Genomic DNA, 20,372 nt, shown 5'->3' with positions numbered 1-20,372 from the left:
AGCATGTTACATATGTACAAACTATTGTATCTTACTGTCGACTGTAAACCATTAATACCGCAATTAAGAAATTTAAAAAATAGTTACTATTCACTCGAGCAATTTTTTTTAACTTCCTTCCTGTAGGCACTAGCAAACTTTAGACTCATGCGTGGACTGACAGCTATTTTATCCTTTACTGGTGAGGCCGGGCAGTGGCGCTCCAAGCTCAGCGACATGGCAGAGTGCTGGGGTCTTGGGTCTCAGTCCTTCCTTCTCTCAACCCCGTCTGCAGAAGAAGCTTTACGGGCCGAAATAAGGCTGCAGTGTCTCTCTCCTGCTCTCCCCCACTCATAGCTCTTCCATCCCTTCTGATTTTTTTTAAAAAATATTTTATTTATTAATGAGAAAGACAAGAGGAGAAAGAACCAGACATCACTCAGGCACATGTGCTGCCAAAGATCGAACTCAGGACCTCATGCTTGAGAGTCAAAAGCTCCATCACTGCGCCACCTCCCGGACACCCTTTGGGTTTCTATCTCTATCCACAAATTTAACGTTTGGGGAAGTCGCATCAGCTACTAATCATTTTATTTCTACGAGCACAATTCCGGAGCCTTAGAAATGATGACTAAACCTCTCCGATGCCGAGGCCTGGCCCAGACCGGCGCATGGCAGCACGTGAGGCCGCAGAGTCGCTGCACAGGATTCTGCAGCGCGACCCGCTCCAGCAGGCCAGTGCCGGCAGGCCGCAGACACGCAGCTGGCGGCCACCTGCAGCCTCACAACCGCGCAGGCGCCGCGCACACTCGGGAACCGCAGCCCCGCGCCTGCGCAGACGCGCCGGTCCGCCCGCGGCCAAGGCCAGAGGCCGCCGCGCTCAGCGCCGCTTCCCGCCGCGGGTCCGCGCCCCCGGTCGCCCGCCGGAGCCCGGCCAGAGCCTGCCCGGAACACCCTGCGCCCGCCCCAGCGGTTTACGCAGCGCCCCCGCGGGCCCCGCACCTTCCCACAGCTCCGCGGGCCCCAAAGCTGGGCGAGGGGGAGCGGAACCCAAACCAGCAGGGAGGCGGCGCAGAATGGCCAGAGGCGAGGCTGGCGCACCTCCCCGAGACACGCAGAGCCCCAGGTCTTTAAGGCCGGTTACGCCGAGGCCTCGCCTGTCTCCCGCCGCCACCCGAGACCCACCAGCTGCGACTGACCTGACGCCGCCTTGCAACCGACTCTGCAGGGTCGGACTCACAGCTGCGCAACTCCAACCTGCTGCCCAGCCGCGCCTGTGCAGGACCCCGCTGGCGCCGCTTGGCCTGATGGGAGCTGTAGTCCGCCTCTTGCCGTCAGCCGCAGGAGAAGAGCCGTACGAACTACAAGTCCCAGCAGCCCGTGTGGCTGGCCTAAGCTGATGCTCCCGGAAACAGAGATGTCTCTGCCCTGGAGCCCAGTGCTGCCTCTCTAGCCTGGTGGTTCAGGGTCGACTTCTTGTGGTTTTTTAAGGAACAGGAAGCACTAGATAATCAATTAGCGAGCTGTTCTGCCTCCATAGTGACTTAATGAGAACAATCTTAGTTGTTTTTTTAATTTAATTTGTATTTATACTGGATCGAGAAAGAGAAATTTAGTGGGGTCCAGGTGATGGCACACCTGGTTGAGCACAGGTTACAGGCGTGAGGCTTAAATTATCTTCATTTATTTATTGAATAGAGTCATCCAGAAATCAAGAGGGTAGGGGAGATAGGCAGGGAGAGAGACAGAGAGACACCTGCAGTTCTGCTGCAGCACTTGCAAAGCTTTCTCTCAGCAGCTGGGAGCTCTACACTGTGTTCTTGCGCTGTGAAGTGTGCGCTCAGCTAGGTGCACCACCACCCAGCCCTTTTTTTTTTTTTTTTTTTATTTCTTAGCAGAGCACTGCCCAGCTCTAATTATGCTGGTGCAAATTATTAAACCTGAGAGCTGGAGATTAAGTCACAAGAGTTTCTTTGCCTAAATAACCATTATGGTCTCTACCCTGCCCATTGTATTTATTTATGTATTTCTTTATTTCCTTGTTTTACTAGAACACTGCTCATCTTTGGCTTCTGGTGGTACAGGGTATTGAACCTGGCACTTTGGAGCCTCAAGCAAGAGAGTCCCTTTGCATAACCATTATGCTCTCTATCTCCCCCTACTCCCCAGTAATGGCCATCTTGTTAAGTGCAGAGCCTGGTGCATGGAAGTAACACACTTGTTAAAGAAAAAACTTTAAGCCCGAGACATCATGGTTTTAGGGTCAATCACTGGCACCATTGGAAGTAAAAGCCAATAAGTGCTATGAAAAGAAGAAAAAGAAGGAAATAGAATAAAGTGTTTGAAGGGATCAGGGGAGGAGCAGAAATGTCTTGATGCCAGTCATCTATGCTGACCCTGCCCACCCCTGGGGCAGCTCCACACCTTCTGTGTGGAGTCCACTGGCCCACAATTTCTAGAGGTGTGTCAATGGCTGCTCACTGTGGAGAGCCGCTGGTCTGTCCCCAGAATCAGCAGAAGCACTTCTCCAGGACTTCCATCTCTAACAGGCTCTGCCTGTGAGCTGCTCCACACTGGCAGCCCCAGCTAAGCAGGGCCCGCTGAAAATAATGTGGGCTTGGGGAGGGAGGAGGTTGTCTAAAATTTGACATCCTGAGATTGCTGACGTGCATTCCAAGAGCGAGGAAGGCTGGCATCCAAAGGGATGTGCTAATAAAAGCACTGTGCTGGTTGGAGTGTAGATAGTATAATGGTTCTACAAAACAGACTCTTATGCCTGAGGCTCCAAAGTCTCAGGTTCAATCCCCCGCAGCACCATAAGGCAGATCTGAACAGTACTCTGGTTAAATAAATAAATAAATAAAATGGTCTGGGAGGTGACACAGTGAGTGATAAAGCTTTCGACTCTCAAGCATGAGGTCCTGAGTTCAGTTCCCAGCAGCACATGTGCCAGAGTGATGTCTGGAGCTTTCTCTCTCCTCCTGTCTTTCTGATATATCAATAAAATATTAAAAAAAAAACAAAACGGAGCTACAGACATCAGCTAGATTACTGCTTTTTGCCCGTGAACGTCGTCCAGTGAGCATCGTGAGCTTGTTCCATTCAGTTGCCGCCATGTCAAAATCTTGAGTCTTCCCAGGTGTCAGGAACAAGAATATTATTCCTGAACAAATTTGTGGTGACTTATGCCCAAACCTAGAATAGAATATTAATAAGAAGTGTGAACTTAGAATAATACTAAAGTGTGTGTTTGAAATAATATGGATATATAAGAAGTGTGTACTTGAAATAATAATATGTACTTGAAACAACAATATGTACTTGAAACAATATTAATGTCTTGAAATAATAAGAAGTGTGTATTTAGGACATATATAAGAAGTGTGAGAATATTAAGTATGAAAGTATTCCTTTGAGTGTGAAATGTTTTAATAGGTTAAGAATATTAAGTTTAAGTTTAGAGTGTTTGATAAAGTTGAAGTGAATAGTCAAGTGTGAGAATGTTATTTTTAATTTGAAATATGAAATTTAAATTCTTTTTTTAAATTCTTTTAGTGATGAAACATTGTTAAAATTAATTATGCAGGGTAAGCCCAATGCGACCCCAGAGTTCTCTGAAATGCCCCATACAGCAGCACAAGATAATGTCTTGTGCAGGGCAAGCCCCACATCTATATAGCCTGATAAAGTTAGACCTACATGTCAGGAAGACCCCAACTCTCATTGGCTGGAAATTACCTAACCCACACTTCAGCCTAGCTCAGGGATAAAAACCCTGGACTTTTGGACAGGGATGGCTACTTCTGAACTGCATGCTAGCATATAAGTTCAGAAGCCCCCATCCGGCATATCCCGTGGCAATCAACACACCGACGGCCACGGAGGTATCTGCAAATTCCCGGACCAGACCCAGACCAGATCAGGACCAGAATCGGACAAGATTGGGACCATGACTGACCAGATCAGGACCAGACCCAGGACCCATCCGGACCAGAACTCTTAACCGGACCAGCCTTGTCAACCTGAGGACATCATTTGTCGTGACTTTACCTGCGTTCCTACCTGTTTTAGTCCTAGGAGGTATTTGGGGATGCATAGTTGTAATTATAATAATTTGATGTTAGAAATATTGTGACTTTTTGAACATTTCAGTAAATTAGAAATGCGTGTGACGTGGTGTTATAGCGCCACCTAGTGTCAATAAAGTAGTACTGCAATACTTATAAAAAAACAACAGCCTCGGTTTTCATTGGCAGAATTCTTTACCATACTTAATTAAGGGTCATATTTTTGGTCAAATGCTCACGACACCAGGAGACAGAACAGCTGCAGAAGCTCTTCATCTGAGGCTTGAGCTTTTATTTATTTATTTATTTTCCTTTTTGTTGCCCTTGTTTTATTGTTGTTCTTGATGTTATCATTGTTAGATAGGACAGAGAGAAATGGAGAGTGGAGGGGAAGACAGAGATAGGGAGAGAAAGATAGACACCTAGAGATCTACTTCATAGAATGAAGGGACTCCCCTAGAGGGGAACCGGGAATCCTTACACCAGTCCATGCACTACGTGAACTTAACCTGCTGAGCTACAGCCCGACTCCCAGGCTCTCTCCTCCCATCTTTTGCATGAATGAATAAATACATAAATTATTTTTTTAAAGTATACAAACAGATTGAATTTTATTTATGTATTTTTTCCAGCTCTGGTTTATGACATTGCAGGGGATTGAACCTGGGACTTGACAGAGCCTCAGGCATGAGAGTCTGTATAACCATTATGCTATCCAGCCCCGCCCTGAATTTTTTTTTTAAGAATTTATTTCTTTATTCATGACAAAGATAGGTAGAAAGAGAAAGAACCAGACATCACTCTACTACATGTGCTGCCAAGGACCAAACTCAGGACCTCATGGTCCAGAATCCAATGCTTTATCCACTGGGCAACCTCCCATACCACAAGATTGAATTTGTCATCCATCATGCCTCACAATCAAACCCTGCTCACTTAACACTGTCTCTATTTCTACATTGGTGAACACAAAGTGATTTTTCTTCTACTTGAAAAATGAAGGCTATTAGAGTTACCTACTGAAAGAAAGTTCCTCAAGTTTTCACACATCACATCTCTATAGAATTTCTTCTCTGAAGGACTTAATAGTGCCCACTCCTCTTGAGTGAATATCACAGTTATATCTTCATAGGTCACTGAGCCCTAAAATATGTGCATTGTGTTCATGGGAGAAAATGCAAGTGACAGCAGATTAGCCATTCAGTCTCTACTTTAGGAAGCCTGTGAAGGATTGTCTCATCTGCAATCATGTCTTTGGTGACTTGAGAATCAAATGCCTCATAATCATAGTCTAGAAGTTGCTACATTGATTAGAATACTGGCCTCTCTTTCACGAGGCCCTGAGTACAATCCCTGACATCTCATGTGACAGAGAGATATCCCTGTTCTCAAACTACCCCTCTATAGTTTTGTAATGAGTAAATGATAAAACCTTAGGGCTGTGTGGGAGTACAACTGATAGGGTGCTCACATTGCCATATAAAAGGACTGAGATTCTATATATCTTAGTTCTCACGTGTGTGTGTGTGTGTGTGTGTGTGTGTGTGTGTGTGTGTGTGTCACTCTTAACAAGTGGTGGAGCAGTTCTGGACATTTTCTTCCTTATTTATAAAGTAAAGTTTATACAGGTAAAGAAAATTTGATAGGGAGAGTGGTAACTGGAATTGAAACTACAACCGCTGGGGACTTCCTGCAGCAGTGGATTCAAACTTCTCACAATGAGTTCAAGAAATAACTTTGGTGGCAGAAAAAAGAAGAGGATGACAAGAAGGAGAAATGTTATCCAGTATTCTACATCCTTCTCAATTTCTATCATAGGAAGTAAAATATAATTTATAAATATAAAAAGATGCTATGAGGAGTAGGGAGCTATTGTGAAAAGTCTATGGCAGTGAAAGGGTCTTATGTTCCTTAAGATGCACTTGAATGTTAGAACAGTAACCAAAAAATCTATAGAAGTCATCCTCAGTACACTACATAATATCTGATTTGGATATGACTTCAGAGACCTGAGCTCAACATCAGTGATAAATTAATAAATGGAAAAATGAACCACTGAGACTACATTAAATTGAAAATATTTGGCATAATAACAAGACCTATCACCAAGACAAAGAGATGCAGTAAAAAAAATAAGAAAACATATTTACATGCTATGCATCAAAGTGCTAATCATCAATATATGTACTCACAGAACTCAGTAGAGTAACCTTAACAACTACAGTAAATGTGCAGAAAGACATTGATAGTCTCTCTAACCAAGAAGATGTTTAGTCACAGGGCAATTAAAAATCACTCACAAACCCTGTCATATACCTGTATATTACTATAACAATAAAGTTTCATTTTTTTTTTAAATGACTAATTCTGGTTTATTAACCTTTTGTAGATTTACTGATTTTTACAATACCTTAGACAAAGGTTATTATACACCTTTCCCATATTAGGGACCTACTCTCTTCCTTGATCCAGCTTTTGTTCATTTCCAGCCATGACATCATCTCCCCAGACAATAACTTGGATCCTCCTGTATATCAGATTTCAGGCTCAGGGAAAAAGAAAAAAAAAAAGTATTGCCACAGGCCCTATGTAATATAAATGAAACATGCTGAGTAGCTATGTACAAAAAGGAGAGTTCCCCTCCCCCAACTCTTCGTCTTAACTATTCCAGCCTTTAGGTTCATGGATACTCAACAATTTGTCTGGCTTTATATGTTAACTCTCTTTTCAGCCACCAGGTTCCAGATGCTAGCATGATGCCAACCAGACTTCCCTGGACAGACAACCCTGCAAATGTGTCCTGGAGCTCCAATTCCTCAGAACCCCACACCACTAGGGAAAGAGAGAGGCAGGCTGGGAGTATGGATCGACCTGTCAATGTCCATGTTCAGTGGAGAAGCAATTACAGAAGCCAGACCTTCCACCTTCCACCATCCCACAATGACCTTGGGTCCATATTCCCAGAGGGTTAAAGAATAGAAAAGCTATCAGGGGAGGGATTGGGATATGGAGTTCTAGTGGTGGAAATTGTGTGGAGTTGAACTTCTCTTATCCTACGGTTTACAGTGTTTCTTTTTCATAAAAAATAAAATTAAAATAAGAGAAAAAATGAAGACTCTAAACATTATGAAGTATATATCCTAATGAAACTCATTTGTGCATGATTCCACTATTCCTGGTGAAACGATTTTATTTATTTGATCTAGGTAGAAGATTAGACAGAAAAAGGAAAGATACCAGAGTAACACCCATGAAGTTTCTCTTTTCATGTCTATATGTGTTGTCAGGGCTTGAAACGCAATATCTGGGTATGACAAAGTTGCCCTTTACAACATGAGAATTATTTCACAAGGTTTTTCTGGTGGCATAGCAAGTGGAGACCACAAATGATGACCTGTGAGAACTCAGATAGGTTCAAGACTCATCTCTCCAAAATCTGTAGAGGTAAGTCTCACAATTTCATGTGCTTCACCACCACCATCCCCATATCTTGTATCTATTTATATCTGTATCTGTCTATCTAGCTATCTATGTATTTATCTATCTACCTACCTACCTACCTACCTATCTATCTATAAATCTATCTATCTCTCCATGTATCTATATATAAAACACCACATTCAAGAGTGGTGACACTGAGTCCCAGTGATAATACTAATCGGAAAATTAGAGTTATAAGATAGCATAGTGGTTATGCACAATACTTCCATACTTGAGGCTTTCAATCCCCAGCATCAAGATAAGTCAGAGTTGAGCAGTATTCTGATCAGTCTCTCTCATTAAAGTAAATTAAAAAAAAATTTAAGTAAAAGAGTCCTGCTTCCCCAGAGCTCTGCCCCACTATGGAAAGAGTGAGACAGACTGAGAGTATAGATTGACCTGTCAATGCCCATGTTCAATGGAGAAGCAATTACAGAATCCAGACATTCTACCTCTGGACCCCATAATTGCTGGACTAGCTTCGTGGGTGGAGACAGACGACCAGGGACTCATGGCTGAGCTGTATGCAGTATCTCTTTATTCATGCAGAACACAGCACAATCTAAGCCAAGCTAAGCTAAACTAAACTAAACTAAAACTCACAATCCTGTCCTTATATATACTTGCCAAGTAGGGTGTAAACTGGATGTGACGTAGAGAGGGTAGAGCAAAAAGAGATTGGTGAAAATCAGGGTGTGACAAGGAGAGGGGGGCGGAGCAGGCGAGAATTCTACCACTGAACCACCAATGCCCTGGAGGGAGGGTGGTGCTTAGTTAACAGTGTTTTATGTAAACAGACCGCAGCTTTAAGTGGGATCAAACCAATGCCATGCAGGCATGCTGGTGCTTAGTTAACAGTGGTTATGTAAATAGAACACAGTGTTAAGCAGGGGGGATTAAACCAAATGAAACAGAAGGGGTTTTTAGAAGCAGAATTAGAAGCATACCAACACATAATGACCTTGGGTCTATATTCCTAGAGGATAAAGAATATAGGAAAGCTATCAGGGGAGGAGATGGGATATGGCATTCTGGTGGTGGGAATTGTATGGAATTGTAACATCCTCTTATCCTATAGTCTTGTCAGTGTTTCCATCTTATAAATAAAAATTAAATAATAACAAAAAAGAGTAAGTGAAAAGAGAAATACAAGGGTGGGGGAGATAACATAAAGTTTCTGCCTGAGGCTCTCAGGTTCTAGGTTCTATTCCCTGACCCACCATAAGCCAGAGATGAGCAGTGCCCTGGCAGAAAGAGAGAGAAAAAGACAGAGATAAGAAAGAATTATGAGGTGCAAAACAGAAACAGTAATTAAACATGTATCGATTAAAATACAGCTTATTCATGAAGAAAAAGAAACAGACTCTGATGTGGGGTAAGTCACTTACCCAAGAAACTATCATCTCTTCCTCTTTTCCTGAATGTCTTTCATGCCAGAAAATGGAAGATATTTCACAGCAATAGCTTGAGACTCTGTTTAAATCTAGCAACACAGTCTCTTCACTGGACAGTATGGCCCGTAGATGGAATATATTGTAATGAATAAAAGGTACAATGTCCTAGCTGTGCAATGTAAACAGAAGAGATTATGAAAACATTTAGTGAGCTATCCTGCCTATTAGGACCATTACAGAGCTCACATATTCTACTGACATCTCTTTCCTACCTTTTAATTTTTCTCTCTTCTCCTATCTTTCTCATAAATAAATAAAATCTAAAAAAAAAAAGAAAGAAAAATATTTCGGGGGTATAATTTGACATGCACACATATGTTTATAAATCACCACACTCTGAACCAGTTTTGTTGTCCTCCACCTGATAACCCTCATAGTTCTCACAGGAGGAGGACAACCAAGAAAAAAAAAAAAGGCTGCCAGGTGCAATAGATAGGTACTATCGGTGGCAATTTCTCTTGTGGCAATTAAAAAAAAAAAAGGAAAGAGGGTGGGAGAGATAGTATAATGGGTATGCAAATAAACTTTCATACCTGAAGCTTCAAAGTTCCAGGTTCAGTCCATCACACCAGCACAAGCCAGAGCTTAGCAGGTCTCTGGAAAAATAAACAAGTATATTTTTTAAACCAATGCAATTTAATAAAAACATATAAAAAATTACAGTGCGTGCATTCATTGTTCTTACACTTAAATACTAAGTCTCCTTATACTTCCTCATCTGTAGAATTTGTACTTATTTGCACTACCTGGAGCACTAGGTGAAGTAAGTACAGTGAACACAGCACCAAATGGTTCCTGTTGGATGTAGAGTAGAGGTGACTAAATCAAATCCTCTTACAAAAAATGTAGGCAAGCTGCCACTTGAAGTTTGTGAGAACAATGGTGTTTATGTGTTGCAAGAACAATGGTGGTGGGTGTGTTGTCTCATACAAATGCTGTGAAGGTGAGAGTATATCTGAAGTAATATAATTTTGCAAAATACTGTCAAATTACTGACAAAATAATATAGCTGAGGCTGTATTACAGTGCTTCTTAGGCAAAAACTCTGCAAGGACATTAGCAACTACTTCTTCAGCCTGTAGGAAGCTTGAAGGAAGGCCAGATATGCACAAATTCCTGCATTGTGTCATAGTATCTTTTTTACATTAACAAGAGAGAGATACTCAGAGACAGAGATGAGAGCACTTCTCACCTCCTGCTTATGGTGGTGCTGGTGATCAAACCTGGGATTTTGGACCCTCAGGCACGAGAATCTTTTTCCATAACAAAACCCGTATCTTTTTTCACCTGTTATTGCCATAAAAAGCAGTTGGGAAACTGTTATTGTTATATGGGAAACTGGGGAATGTTATGCATGTACAAACTATTGTATTTACTGTTGAATATAAAACATTAATTCCCCAATAAATAAATTAAAAAAAAAAAGCAGTTGGGTGCAGGAGTGGCTGGGCAGCAGTGCAGCAGGTTAAGAGCATGTGGCACAAAGTGCAAAGACCCATGCAAGGATCCCTGTTTGATTTCTCAGCTCCACACTTGCAGGGTTCGCTTCACTTGCAGTCAAGCAGGTCCGCAGGTGTCTTGTCTACCTTTATCAACCCCTCTGTCTTCCTTCCCTTTCTTGATTTCTCTGTCCTATCCAACAACAAGACCTAGGACAACAATAACTACAACAAGGGCAACAAAAATGGGGGAAATGGCTTTCAGTGGCAATGGATTCATAGTGCAGGCACCCAGACCCAGCAATAACACTGGAGGCAAAAAAAAAAAAAAGTCAGTTTAGTGCAGAGGGTAGATAGCATAATGATCAGGCAAAGAGATTTGTAATGCCTGAGACTCCAAAGTCCTAGGTTCAATCACCCCTACCACGATCAGTCAGAGCTGATCAATGTCCTGACAAAAAAGAAATTAAATAAATAAAAGACATGCAGTTTGCACAGCAGGAGACAATGGCTGAAGTTAATCCCCTTGGAATTCCACTTCAACATTCCCTGAATTCATAATGGAAATCAGAAAACCAGACAATTCAATAACCCCCTCTCTTTGTCTTGGGAGTATATATGTCTGAATCCTGTATTTGTCTTTTCTCTCTCTCTCTGATTTGTCTCAGTAAGTGCTTGCCTCCCTGAAACATGACTGATTCTCTGGTGATTCCTCATGTAGAAATCAGCTTATAACCACACCAGCGGAATTTTATGGTGGGATCTCTGTCTTCTTCCTCTTGTTCCCCACTCAAACCTGAACACGGGACTCTGCAGTTTCAGCCAGGCAGAGAAAAGTTTTGGAACATGGTGTTTCCCACTCCCTGCCCAAGGAGCACACTGAATCTGGGACCCTTGTGATGCACCAGGAGGCTGAGGTCCAGGGGGCTGCAGCTCAGGTGCAATGTGGACATGGCTGAATGACTGGGGGAGGAGCGCCCTGGCCACATGGATGCTTCCTACAGCATGGCAGCAGCTCTCTGGTACAGCTATCCCCATCTAGGTCCAGGTGAACTGCACTCTGTCCAGTTGGATGTCCAGACTCGGGGCTCCCTGAAGACTCCTCTCCAAGTGCAAATCACAGGAAAGTGAGAGTGAGCTGAGAAGTGAGGACCCCAGGAGTGGGGTCATTTGTGCGCTTTACTTCCTGGTTTATCTTCTTTTACCACCACCACCCAACCAGATGGGATGGGAGATGGACACTTCCAATAACTTAAAATATAATTGGATGAAGTGCTTGTCGACAACAAACCTCCTTTCCTGATTGGATAATACTCAACACAGGCCCACCCAACACAGAAACATGTTCCCAAACTAACAGCAAATCAAAACTGGAGATTTCTGAATAGCAGAAGCACTGTCCAATTGGCTTTCCAGAAATGGTGTGACTGGGGAACTAGCCAAGCAAGAAACTGAGCTTGAATGTTACTCAAGAAGCACCAGCACCTAAAAACCTAGACTTACTCCCAGCAGCCACTTCAAGCTGGCTAGCTCCAGCTCACTCAGATCCACAGCTACCCCTGCCCTATCCCCACCCAACATGCACAGGGTATTTGGACCAAATGCCTTTGGGTAATTAAATGCCTGCATCAGGAGACTAATTATCTTGACCTTTATGTATCTGCATCAGTTCTTGTCATACCAGCCCCCTACCATAGAGCAAGCTGACTTTTAAGAAACCTGTAATTTCTGATGTATTTAAAAAATGTTCTTTGTTTGAATTCCCAAGCCCACCCCCAAATAAAGGAGAGTGTTTGAATTCTCCCTGGTGTCTCTTGTCTATATTGCTGAGCCCTTGAGCTACCAAGGGAGAACTGGTAGCTTCCCTTCCTGGCTGAGAGTCACCCCACGTGAGCCCCAGCAGAATTTGAGAGGAAAGGGGAAGTTAGAGAGGGAGAGGGACAAAGAGACACTTGCAACCCTGCTTCACCACAGTACCTCTGCAGGTGGGGACTGGGGACTCAAACCCAGGTACTTGCACATTGCAACATGTGCATTCAATAAGCAACCCTCTGGCCTCTATTTATTTCTTTTTCAACACTATCATCACCAAAGGTTGGTGTCCCCATTGCCACAACCATGGATAATAACTACAGCTCTCCTATTCTTAAATATAGGTTGACTTTTTTTCACATTTGTATTCTCAATTCTCTCTATTCCACATATGAGTGAAACCATTCTGGAGTTGTTCTTCCCCATACTTGCTTCACTAAGTATAATCTCCAATTCTGTCCACTTTAGACAAGTGGACACAATATAATTTTTTATTGCTGAATAATACTCTATTGAGTACGTGTCCCATAACATTTTTGACCAGTCATCTGCCAAAGGGCAATTTGTTTGTTTCCAGCTTTTTGATATTGTGAATATGACCACTATGATCATGGGATTATGTATATCCCTTTGAATCACTTCTGTTCTATCTTTTGGGTCTATGCCTAGTAGTGGAATTGCTGGACAATACGACATTTCCACAGTATTTGTTTAAAGATTCCCCATAATGGCTGGCAGTACATATCATTTTAGTATTTTGTTTTAACCAGATCACTGTTTAGCTGTGGTTTATGGTGGTGGGGGGATTGAACTTGGGCCTTGGGAGCCTCAGGCCTGGCAGTCTCTTTGCATAACCATTATACTATCTACCCTCTGCCCTATCTTTTTAGCATTTTAAATATGATTTCAACTTTTGAGTATGCTTCTCAATACTGTGGCAGACTCTTGGAGAGAAATATGTGACAAGAATGTCAATAGAGGGGCTAACTCTAGGTTTTAGCATCAAGTGTTACAAATATGAGACACTAAGTTGTCCAAGTTGAGTCAGGAATGTAGACAAAGGAAAGTTTAGTAGTAGCCAGGGGAGAGCTTGATAAGCCCAGATAAAGTAGTTAGAGAGCTTAGGAGGCCCATCCAAGATTGAAGAAGACCCAACCTGGGTCTATTCCTTTACATTATATTATGCCCTATATGCTATATTATGTTATATTATGTCCTTTATGTTATATTATGTTTATTCCTTTATGTTATTTTTTCAGGAAGAAAAAGACAGAAAGATACCCAAACACTGAAGCTGCCTGTCATGTGGTGAGGCTCTGTCTCAAATAAAGACTGTGTACTCTACTGGTAAGTGTTAAAATTATCTGAGTGAGCTATTTTGCTGTTTGTGGACTATTTTATTTTTTTATTTATGTTTTAATTTTTTCCAATTTTCTTGACTTTGCCATTATCATTGTCATTGTTGTTATTACTGTAGTTGTTGATGTTGCTGTTGTTGGGTAGGACAGAGAGAAGTCTAGAGAAGAGTGGAAGACAGAGAGGGGTGAGAAAGACAGACACCTGCAGAGCTACTTCACCACCTATGAAACCAACTCCCTGCAGGTAGGTAGCTGAAGGCTCTAACTGGGATCCTTAGGCTGGTCCTTGTGCTTTGTGCCACATGCGCTTAGCCTGCTGTGCCACCACTGGCTCCAGAACCACTTTATATTAATAGTTTTTTTTTTTAAGATTTTATTATTTATTGATGAGAAAAATAGGATGAGATGCTGGGAAACTGTGCAGATAAGTTTCCTATACTGTGGCCATTAGATATAAGGAAAGGGGGAGATGCTGGGAAATTGTGCAGATGCAGTCACATCTGCCATGTGTGCCCTCAGGGCATTGCCAATTCCCTGCGATAGCTGGAGTGCTTTGGTTATTCCTCCCTCTTCCCATTCTCAGGAGAGTTACTATCCTACCCTGGAGTGCTATGGTTAATCCTCCTCCTTCTCATTCTCACAAGAGTTATTATCCTATCCTGGAGTGCTATGGTTACTTCTCCCCCTTCCCATTCTCATGAGAGTTATTATCCTACCCTGGAGTGCTATGGTTACTCCTCCACCTTCCCATTATCGCAAGAGCTATTCCCATAAAAGCCCTTCTTCTTCCGTACCTCACTCTCTTGCCCACCTTTCACTTCGGTGATTAGACGCAGGGAAGGTTGCTGCACGAGGTGGCCATTTTTGCTACCTCCACGTGGCCCAAGCTGCTTCTCTCTCACCCAACTCTGAGGTACCAGCGCAAATAAAGGATTGTGTTCCCCCTTCTGCTCCAAACCTCCTTTTTTCTGCGTCCCACCGCAGCAAGTGACAAGGAGACAGAGAAAGAAACAGACATCACTCTGGTACATGTGCTTCTGGGGACTGAACTCAGGACCTCATGCTTGAGAGTCAAGCACTTTATTCACTGTGCCATCTCCCAGACCATATTCATAGTTTTTGTTATTATTAATGAAATATCGATAAAGGGGATACAGAATACTGCTCAACTCTAGTTTATAGTGGTGCTACAGACTGAATTTAGGATCTTAGAGCCTCAAGCATAAAAGCCTTCTGCATGCGAAGGATGTTGTCTCCTCAGATCCACTTTCTTATACAATGCAGTGAGTTATTAACAACCTGCCAGGACTGGAGTGAGGAGAGCACTGCTTGCTGTAAACACAGCCTTCAGTTTGCAGCACCACATAAGGGAGATGACAAAGTATATTAGACTTTTTAGATAGAGGAGGAGAGAGGCAGAGAGAGATATGGAGGCAGAGAAAATAGGAGAGATACTACAGAACCACACAATCACCTGTAACATTTCTTCTTTCTGTATAACACACCCATGTGGTGGTAGGGAAACTTTAGGTCCTCACTTACTGTAAATTATTTCTGTGGATTAAGCTATCTCCTAGTTCCAGGATTAATAATAGAATAAACTGAAGGGTTGTGCAGCGGCACACCTGGTTGAATACATATCTTACAATGCTCAAAGACCCAGGTTTTAGGCCCTAGGCCCCACTCATAGGTGGAATGCTTTGTGAGTGTTGAAACGGGCCTGCAGGTGTCTTTCTCCTTATCACTCCCTTCCCTCTCTATTTCAGTCTCTATACAAAAAATAAAGATAATAAAAACTTAAAAACACCACTTAAAAATAATATTAAAAGGAGTCGGGCAGTAGCGCAGTGGGTTAAGCGTAGGTGTCACAAAGTGCAAGGACTAGCATAAGAATCCTTGTTCAATACCCCAGCGCCCCACCTGCAGGGGAGTAGCTTCACAGGCAGTGAAGCAGTTCTGAAGGTGTCTTTCTCTCCCTATTTCCCCCTTCTCTCTCTATTCCTCTCTGTCTTATCCAGCAGTAACAATAAAACAACAAGGGCATCAAAAGGCAATAGATAAATAAATATTTTTAAAAAACAATAATAATAATGGAATAATGGTAAGACACTTCACTTAGATACATAATAGAAAATGTCCACTTTTAGATCCTGAACTCCTTTTGTAAATATGGCTGTGATACAAGTTAGAGGTGGACAGTGGAAATAAATGTACCCACAAATTATTCATACCTCTAGCATAGTAGTGAAAATATATCTCAACAGAGAAAATGGCTAAAGTCAATATGATACGTGGCTTATGAGGGCCAGGAGGTGGCTCAGTGGATACAGTGTTGGACTCTTAAGCATGACATCCTGAGTTCAATCCCTAGCAGCACATGTACTAGAGTGATGTCTGGTTCTTTCTTTTTCTCCTCCTATCCCTCTCATTAATAAATAAATAAATATTTATTTTAAAAAGATGATAGATGGTTTACTTTTCCACACCAAGAAGTCACTAATTACCTTATCACTATAATACATTTGAACCTTTTTGTCAGGCTCCATCGTGGGGGAGAGAGAAGAGACCAGTTTCTTCCCTGATTTCCTCTTTGACCCAGTAGTTGTTAAGTAATGTACTATTGAGCTTCCACATTTTGGGACTATTATTAATCTTTTGTTGATTGTTAAGTGTTAGTTTAATTCCACTGTGGTCTGAGAAGATGCTTGGGATGATTTCAATGCTCTTGAATTTGCTGATGCTGTCTTTGTGGCCTAACATATGGTCTATCCTTGAGAATGACCCATGTGGATTTGAGTAAAATGTGTATTCCAGTTTTTTGGGGTGAATGACTCTTAAAATGTCCAATAATTTTGGTCTATCTATCTCCTCATTTAGCTCCCTCATGTATTTATTGATTTTCTGCCTGGATGATCTGTCAAGTTGAGGAAGTGGGGTGTTGAAGTCCCCTACTATGACTATGTTGCTGCTGATATATTCTGTAGCTCTTTCAGTAGAAGTTTGATGTATTTAGATGGCTTCTCATTGGGTGCATAGATGTTAATAATTGCTAAGTCCTCTTGATTGACTGATCCTCCAAGCATGAAATAGTGTCCATCCCTATCTTTTTGAATTTTATTTATTTTAAAGTCTATCATGTCAGATATGAGAATAGCTGTTCCTGCCCTTTTTTGTGAGCCATTGGCCTGTATGATAGTTTTCCATCCTTTCACTTTGAGTCTGTGTTTGCCATGTTGAGTTAGGTGGGTTTTCTGTAGACATCATAATGTTGGGTTGTGTTTTCTGATATATCATCCTACTCTGTGCCTCTAATAGGAGAATGCAGGCCATTGACATTTATTGAAATAAAAGATTGAAGATATTTTAACATCATTCTTGTAGAGTTTTAGAATGTTCTGATATATGGCCTATTTATGGTGGTTTGACTGTTTATAGGAGAATTTTCAGAACTTCTTTCAGGGCAGGTTTGGTGATAGTTGGTGATTCTTTCAGTTGTTTCTTGTCTGAGAAGATTTTTATGCCTCCATGTAATCTGAATGACAGTCTAGAAGGATATAGTAGTCTTGGTTGAAAGCCTTTCTCATGGAGCACACAATAGATATCTTGCCATTCTCTTCTGATTTGTAGTGTTTGTGTGGAGAAGTCTGCTGCTAATCTTATGGGCTTTCCTTTTTTAGGTGACTCTTTGTTTTTCTCTTGCAGCCTTCAGGATCCTCTCTTTATCCTTATTTCTTTATCATATTCTAAAAATGCTGTGTCTTGGTGTCTTTTTAAGTTGGGTTAATTCTGTTTGGGACCTTCTGGGCTTCTTGAATCTTTCTGTCTTTTTAAATTTTTTTTTGCCCCCAGGGTCATTCCTGGGGCTTGGTGCTTGCACCACAAATCCACCACTTCTGGAAGCCACTTTTCCCATTTTGTGGCCCTTGTTGTTGTGCTTGTTGTAATTATTATTGTTGTCATAGCTGTCGTTGTTGTTGGATAAGACAGATAGAAATGGAGACAGGAGGGAAATCCAGAGAAGGGAGAGAAAGATAGACACCTGCTGACCTGCTTCACTGCCTGCGAAGCAACCTCCTACAGATGGGGAGCCAGGGGCTCGAACCAGGATCCTTACACAGGCCCTTGTGCTCCACACCACATGTGCTTAACCAGCTGTGCTACCACCTGACTCCTGAACCTTTATGTCTTTTATGTTGTCTAGACTAGAGAGTTTTCAGCTGTTATGGCCTGAAGAATGCTTTCTTTCCCTCCCTCTCTTTCTTCCTCTGGTAATCCAATAATGCGTATATTATTTCTTTTGAAGTCATCCCATAGGTCTCTGTTGTTTTTTTCAGTATCTCTTAATCCCTTTTTGCTATCTCTTACTTCTTTTTTAGTTGTCTTTAATTTGTTCCTGATCTTGCTAATTCTGTCTTCAGCTTCATTGATTCTATTCTCTCTCCCCTCTACTGTTTTCTGGAGTTCATCTATTTTGTTACTCTGGTCTTATACTGTTTTAGCTTGTTCAGCTAGCTGTGTTCTTAGCTCAGCTATTTCAGCTTTCAGCTCTCTGATAACCATGAGATAAATAATGTTTTCTTCCATAGTCTCATTTGTTGTTGTATTTCTGATGACAATTCTTTCAAACCCTTTACTCACTCCTGTGATTATTTACTTAGCTAGTGTTTGGATGTTAACCTCATTATTTTGTACTTCACCCTTTGGGGGGCTTGTAGCTGACTCTTGTCCTGGTTCATTTCTCCAATGTTTCTTCATGTTGGTTTAACCATTTTACATATTATGTTATGAGTTCCCTCTCTCACTTTTAAAATTACTGATCACTATCGACTGAATTGACTTGTGTCTAAGTAAGGTAATTAAAGGGTTCACAGTGGTGGAAGTAAGCAGTTGTTTCAATAAGTATTTTAATCCCTGATTTGGAGCTCAGTGGCTTACAAGCATCTTTTGTGCTTTTTCTTCCCTGTAGGCTATGGAAGCCTGAGGGCTTTTAAACTATAAATAGGGTTTTTAGCTTAATCACTGGCTCCTGACCCAGATATACAGCAGGGTGGGGCATAGTTAATCCAGTGGTTATGCAAAGAGACTCTCAGAGCTCCACAGCTAGGCCACTGGGGTATAGACTGTCTACTAAGTTTCCTAGTTAGTTCTCTGTCCTCTGGTGTCAACACAGGGCCTCCCTGCTGTTATTCCAGGTTCTGAGGGCAGTAGCAACGGAGATTCACAGTTGCATTTGGTGAGTCTCAGGGGAGTTTTCTTCTCCCTTCAACTATCTTTTTGTTGGTGAAACAGACTGGAGTTGTAGTCTCAACTGGTAATCTGCTGGACTGTTACCAGACACTTAATCTCTCCCTAGGTTTCTCTCAATGAGCCTCTTGTGTTTGCACTCACCAGTGATTTGGTGGGTTCCTGAAGTTGTCTAGTTTTGTCTTGTTGTGGTTCCAGGTGGCCTCCTTGGGTTTTCCTAGTTGACCTGGGAGAGAAGAGGAGAGAAACACATCTGCTGCTGCTTAGTAGCCTCGCCTCTGGAAGTCCCTTATAGGAATATTTTAACCTTGGGTGCCTGCCCCCCAGATAACACTTCAATAGGAATATTTTAACCAGGGTCCCTCCCCCTAGCTAACACTTCTTATAGGAATAGTTTAACGCAGGTGCCTGCCCCTCCCAAGTTAACACTTCTTATAGGAATATTTCTTTTTTTATATAATTTATTTCTTTATTGGGGAATTAATGTTTTACATTCAACAGTAAATACAATAGTTTGCACATGCATAACATTCCCCAGTTTCCCATTTAACAATACAACCCCGACTATGTCATTTATCACCCTTCATGGACCTGTATTCTCCCCACCCACCCACCCCAGAGTTTTTACTTTGGTGCAATATGCCAATTTCTTTTTTTTTTTTTTTTTAATTTTTAATTTAATTTTATATTTATTTATTTATTCCCTTTTGTTGCCTTTGTTGTTTTATTGTTGTAGTTATTGATGTCGTCATTGTTGGATAGGACAGAGAGAAATGGAGAGAGGAGGGGAAGACAGAGAGGGAGGGGGAGAGAAAGACACCTGCAGACCTGCTTCACTGCCTGTGAAGCGACTCCCCTGCAGGTGGGGAGCCAGGGCTCGAATAGGGATCCTTATGCCAGTCCTTGTGCTTTGTGCCACCTGCACTTAACCCGCTGAGCTACAGCCCGACTCCCATTTTTTTTAATTTTTTAATTTTAAATTTTATTATTTATTTATTTATTCAATACGCCAATTTCTTATAGGAATATTTCTAAAGCTGTGCAGACCTCACACATTTAGTACTAGTATTAAACGAGTGTAAAATGTCTTAGCAATATTTCTAATTCTTTGTGCCTGTTTTCAAAGCAGCTTGTAAAATTCATAGAAAGTTGCACAGAAGGGTGGGGGTCGATAGCATAATGGTTATGCAAAAAGACTCTCATGCCTGAGGCTCTGAAGTCCCAGGTTCAATCCCTACACCACCATAAGCCAGAGCTGAGCAATGCTCTGGTAATAAAAAAGAAAGAAAGAAAGAAAGAAAGAAAGAAAGAAAGAAAGAAAGAAAGAAAGAATGAATGAGAAGAAAGGAAGAAAGAAAGAATGAAAGAAAGTTGCACAGAAAAGGGCCATGTTCACATGAACAGTAAGTCTGGAATATGACCATAGCTGATGGGGAGGGGGTAATTCTGGAAAAATCAATCAGAAGAAACCATCCAGAGACAGTTCAAAGTGTCCAAAGCTATGAAATGACTAGCGAGAAAGTTGAGAGGACAGAGTAC

General features: G+C 41.9%; 2 protein-coding genes across 4 annotated transcripts in view; both read right to left on the bottom strand.

Annotated features, from left to right (window-relative positions):
• LOC103125919 (zinc finger protein 14-like) overlaps window positions 1–1,269 on the bottom strand; it is a 241,505-nt gene extending 240,236 nt beyond the window's left edge. For all 3 annotated transcript variants that reach the window (XR_009553946.1, XM_060206417.1, XM_060206416.1), the window contains exon 1: window positions 1,179–1,269. The gene's annotated coding sequence lies outside the window, so the exon portion shown is untranslated. The remainder of the gene's footprint in view (window positions 1–1,178) is intronic.
• The window catches only part of LOC103128154 (zinc finger protein 709-like), a 245,165-nt gene that overhangs the window by 177,506 nt on the left and 47,287 nt on the right, over window positions 1–20,372 (bottom strand). The window lies entirely within an intron of this gene.

Source organism: Erinaceus europaeus, chromosome 13 (assembly GCF_950295315.1).
Source record: "Erinaceus europaeus chromosome 13, mEriEur2.1, whole genome shotgun sequence".
Taxonomy (NCBI): domain Eukaryota; kingdom Metazoa; phylum Chordata; class Mammalia; order Eulipotyphla; family Erinaceidae; genus Erinaceus; species Erinaceus europaeus.
This window is presented reverse-complemented; position numbering and strand designations above follow the sequence as displayed.